We start from the raw sequence: 6,000 nt of genomic DNA on the forward strand, positions 1-6,000 counted from the left end.
TCAGATTTCCATGTAAAAAAGTATTGTTTACGTCCATTTGTTTCAAGGGCCACCTATTCATGACTGCAATGCTCAGCACTGTCCTTATGGTGGCTGGTTTAACCACTGGACTAAAGGTTTCGTTATAATCAACTCCAGATTGCTGATTATAGCCCTTGGCAACAAGCTGGGCTTTGAATTTATCAACTGAGCCATCTGCTTTCCTTTTTAACTCTAAACACCCACTTACAACCCACTGGATGACAATTGATGGATGGAGGAATTAAATCCCAAGTACTATGCCGCATGAGAGCAGTCAATTCACTAGACATGGCTTCACGCCATTCAGGGTGAGATATAGCTTGAGTCACGCATGTTGGTTCTAGAGGTAATGGAAGAGAGTGCTTAGACACAATGTGTAATTGCTTGGGTTTAAAGATGTTGTTCATAGATCTGGTAGTCATTTGAAAGAGAATCACAGGTACTTTTTGAAAGATGTTGGGTTTAAAGATGTTGTTGTTCACAATGTGAGAGGTGGATTCAGTGTGTACAGGAGATTGTGAATCGGGAATTAAACTAGATGCAAGTTGATTTGAAAGAGAATCATGCGGAACAGTCATATGTATACTAGCATCTAAGTTTAGATTCATATCACAGGTATTGTCATGTGATTCACAAAGAAAAGAAGGAGAGATAGAGGGGGATATACCTGGAGGTGGCGCAGGAATGGCAGCTGCAGGTTTCGAGCTTGGTGGTGGCTGCGAGGAGCGATCGGGACGAGATGGAGGCGCAGGAATGGAAAGAGCAGGGGAGAGGAAATTAGGGGGAAAAAGTGAGGAGCAGAGGAAAGTATGTGGGTTTCGGCAGATGTGCGTGGAGCGTGGGCCGTGTGTAGTATTTGGAATGGATGGGCTCTGCAATTCATCAAAAGTCACATGTCGTGAGATATATAGCCGATCCGTTAATGGATCCAGACATTTATAGGCATTCTGTGTTTGGGAATAATCAAGAAAAATGCAAGGAATTGATTTTGGTTGTAATTTATGAGTATTGTATGGCCTTGTGAGAGGGTAGCATAAACAACCAAAATTTCTCAATTTGAGATAATTTGGTCGTTGACCAAAAAGAACCTCAAATGGAGACTTGTTTTTAAGAAGAGGGGTTGGTTGGCGATTGATGAGATAAGTGGCTATTTGGAAGGCATGGGGCCAATAAGAAAGAGGTAAAGAAGCATCGTGAAGCAATGTGAGACCCATCTTGACAAGATGACGGTGACGTCTTTCGGAAAAGCCATTTTGTTTGGGGGTATAAGGGGCGGTGGTGTAGTGGCTTATGCCATGATCGGACAAATATTTTTTTAAACTCAAAAATTTGCCACCATTGTCCGAGTACAAGCTTTTCATGGAATACTTGAATCTTGTTTCAACAAGTAATTTAAACTGTGGAAAGATTGTAGAAATAAGAGATTTTGTGGACATTGGGTAAAACCATATATATTTGGTGTAATGATCCACAAAAATAAGATAATAACGTTCACCATTTAAACCGGTAACGTGCGCGGGACCCCAAACATCATTGTAAATAATTTCAAGGGGAGAATGACTTTGAAAACTTGTAGAGCCAAATGGTTGTTGATAGGCTTTATTGATTAAACAAGAAGTACATGACAATGGTAATTTATTTGTTGTGAGAGGAAGGGAAAAAAGATTAACAAGATTTTGAACAACTTTAATTGATGGGTGTCCAAGACGCTTGTGCCACCTGTCGATTGAAGTCTGTTCATGCACATAAGCAACCATTTTGGGAGTAGAAGGAGCCACCATTGAGTTAGGAAAGATGTAGATGCCATTCTCACACGCACCTCTTAGTAGTATCGCTCCCGTGGATTGTGCCTTCACAAGGAAAAAAAATGGGTGAAATTCAAGAAAAACATCATTTTGCTTGGTGAAATGATGAACGGAAATGAGATTTTTATGAATATTGGGAGAGCATAAAGTATCATGTAAATGAAAGATTTTTTTTGGTGTGGGTAATGCTAAAGAACCAATATGCATAACCGCCAAACCTGTACCATCACCAAGAACGACTTCATCAGTGCCATCATACTCAGAGTGAATTGATAAATTTTTTATATCTCTCGTGATATTGTCAGAGGCTGCAGAGTCAATTAACCATTTATTTTCTTGACCATCAGAAGTTCCTTCACAATTAACAGTCATTTTAGAAGAATTTAATTGAGGGCAGGCCTTAGTCGTGTGGCCCATTTGATCACAATACTGGCATTTGGGCTGATATCGTCTTTGATTAGAGTTGAACCAGCCCTGATTGTTGGAACGTCGTGGGTCACGAGATGGGCCATTTGAGCTGGAAGACTGATTCTGGCCTTGTGAACGGGGAGACCCATTTCCCTTGTGAGAGACTTTCTGTTGCTGAGGTGTAGAGAAGCCAGAGCGTCGGCTTGTGAAATTTACAGTGGCCACAAGCTGCTAGGTAGCAGCCTCCATCCTGCATAGATAACTTTCATGTCCAACAAGGAGATCATGGAGCTCCTCAAAGGCAAGGGATTTTTCTCTTGCCCGAATAGGGGCAGCAATCTCATGGAATTCGGGCCCTAACCCGTTGAGGACGTAGAGAGTGATGTCGTCGTCGGGGATTGGGTGGTCGATGAGTGCAATCTCATCAGCCAGGCCTTTAACGGCATGAAGGTACTCTGGAATTGAGCGGTTTCCACGCTGAATCAAGATGAGTTCTTCCTTGAGTTGCATGGCCCTTGTACGTGATTTACTTGCATACATGTTGGATAATTTTTTCCAGGCATCATAGGAGGTTTTTGTTGTGGCAATAAGAGGGGTAATGGTTGGGGAAGTAGAGGCAAGGATGACACTAAGAATTAATTTATCTTGCCTAACCCAGTGGTGTTTCTTGACTATAGATGGTGAGGTGCCGTCGGAGGAAGGACAATGAGATTCGCCATTAACGTAGTCCATTAGATCATAGCCAATTAGGAGAGCCTCAAACTGAGTTCTCCATTGGGGAAAAGATGAAGGTGTGAGTTTCTCATTGATTTGAGCTGTGATATTAAAAACAACAAGGGGGATTTCAGAGGTAGGCTGAGTTGGGGAAGACATTAGGATCAAATTCTCGTTGGAGATTTCGTCTTCTGATACCATGTAGAAAAGTAAATATTCTGAAGCTCACAATGGAAATGTCAACACAATTGTATTGATCTGTTTAGTAACTTTTTATATAGACGTTTACAAACCTATTCATATCTAAGGAATTTGTACAGCTAAGGAAATATCATGTACATTGGTTAGAGATTTGCCTTACTAAAAATAAAACAACTACATCAATTGCAGGCCATGATACTCGACTTGATGATTGTTGCAAATCACTTCTAGATTTGTTGTTGAATTTGAATCTTATTCTTGTCTTGTGTCACTTTCCTTAATACCAATGTTGTCTAGGATGATGAAATACGAGTTGAAGCACTAAGATCCAGTATAGAATTTGATAGTGTGAAAGAGCTTACATCCTACTATAAGCAATATGCCAAGCAAGAGTGTTTTGGAGTACAGACATAGAGGACTAGGAGAGATGATGATGGGAGGCATGTGTATGTGACCGTTGGTTATGCCCGCGGTGGAAAGTACCAACCTAAGAACAGTAATATCTAGAAACCACGACCAACAACTAGAATAGATTGTAAGGTGAGAGTAAATGCGATGTTGAGCAAGAATGACAAGTGGGTTTTCACCACTATTGTAAATGTGCACAACCACATAACTATGAGCCCCAAGAAGACAAGACTCTTACGATCTCACAAGCTTCTAGATGAATACAATCAAAGAATCCTCGACCTGCATGATCGAGCTGGTATATGAATGAACAAGAATTTTTATTCTCTTGTCATTGATGCGGGGGGTTTTGAGATTCTTCAGTTTTAATAGAAAGGTTGTCAGAATTTCATTGACAAAGCTATACATTTAAGGTTGTGTAAAATAGGTGGTAAAGCACTTAATCAGTATTTCAAAAGAATGATAGATCAGAATGATGTCTTCGTTTCTAACATAGACGTGGATGATGAGGGAAGGTCACAGAATGTGTTTTGGGTTGATGCTCGGAGTCAAGTGGCTTATGAGTATTTAGGAGACGTTGTAACCTTCGATACAACGTACCTAACAAATAGGTACGGGATGCTTTTTGCTTCATTCGTTGGTATTAACCATCATGGGCAATTCATATTATTAGGGGCGAGATTTCTTTCAAGCGAGGATACACATATTTTTGTGTGGTTGTTCTGAATGTGGTTGGATTGTATGAATGGTCAAGCCCCCGTGCCATCATAACTGACCAAGATAAGGCAATAAAGATTGCTATTGCCATTGTAGTCCCCAAAACTCGTCATATATATTGTTTATGGCATATAATGCACAAACTTTCAAAAAAGTTAGGAGCTCAAGCCAAATTCAATGCGGAGTTGAATACTAACATTCATACTGCATTATATGACTCACAGACCACCACAGAATTTGAGGAGAGTAGGGGTGAACTACTTGCCAAGTATGATCTGGTTGGCAATAAATGACTTCAATCCTTATATGAGGAAATGTCTTTTTGGGTTACAGCTTACTTGAAAAGTATATTTTGGGCTATTATGAGCACGACCCAAAGGTCGGAAAGCATAAATACATTTTTCGACGAGTATGTCCATTCCGAAATGACATTGAAGGAATTCGTCGACTAGTTTGATAATGCTCTTAGACAGAAGGTTGAGGTATAGACAACTACTGATTTCAATTCTAACAACCAAACTATTCCCCGTGTGTCTCACTTCAACATTGAGAAGCAGTTTCAAAACTTATATATAAATGCTAAGTTCAAAGAAGTCCCAAAAGAGTTGATGGGCCTAATCTGTTGTAATTGTTAATTGATAAGCACACAAGAGTATATTTTACAATACGATGTGTTAGATGAAATATCTACTAATTACCACATCAAAACATTCCATTTCTTAGTTTAATATAACAAAGAAGAGGTGGAGGTAAAATGCACGCGTGCACTATTTGAGATGCAGGGGATTCTATGTAGGCATGCACTCAGAGAATTTGTCAATTGAAGAAGATTAATGTGCTGCCATATGTATATGTCTTGGATCATCGGAGAAAGGACTTCAACATTATTTAGAAGTAGTTACGATGACCAATGGGACAGATCTGACGCACAGAATTATGAGCTTGTGGTTAAAAGATGTTTGGAATAAGCAACTAAAATATCCTCAGATAATGAAAAAGTCAGTGCATTCCTACGTGTTGTTGATGAGTTTGAGACAAAATGTAAATGTTCAACACTAGAGTCGACATTCGAACAAATGAAATGTAGCTCCATACCCCGGTCCACATTCCTGAAATGTAGCTCTTCACATAACTTCATGGCCCTCCATAAAGAAAAAACTTCTGCTATGATAGGATCTGCAACATGTTTTCTTGGATTGCATAGAGAAACTAATACCTCTCCATAACTGTCTCTAGCAACTACCCTAATCCCACCTCTGTTTTTACTAGACTTCATAGCTGCATCCCAGTTCACCTTCACCATATCACCCACTGGTAATTTCCAATGATGACAGTTATTACTCTGAACTTCACCAGTTTCCTAAGCTTTACCTTGCTTAACCTGTGCCAATTGGTACTCAGACAAGCATCCAACAGCTTTGTTAAAAATTACATTAGGTGCTTCAAACTTATTTTAAAAAACCAAGCCATTTCTTCTTAACCAAATTCCTCTCAACACCACAACCATGACCTCTAACTGATCTAGAGGCAATTTAGAGAACCAGCCAGACCATAAATTAAAGAAATCTTTTTCACTGCTTTGCCATTTCTGCACTGGACTCCTTTCACATGCCCAAACATCACTTGCCCCATTACAACTCCATAGAGCATGACATACAGACTCATCCATATTTTTACAAACTGGACAAGTAGCTACTTTCAAGACAATTCTTCTTTTTAAATTCAT

The sequence above is a fragment of the Carya illinoinensis genome, chromosome 7 (assembly GCF_018687715.1).
Source record: "Carya illinoinensis cultivar Pawnee chromosome 7, C.illinoinensisPawnee_v1, whole genome shotgun sequence".
NCBI lineage: Eukaryota > Viridiplantae > Streptophyta > Magnoliopsida > Fagales > Juglandaceae > Carya > Carya illinoinensis.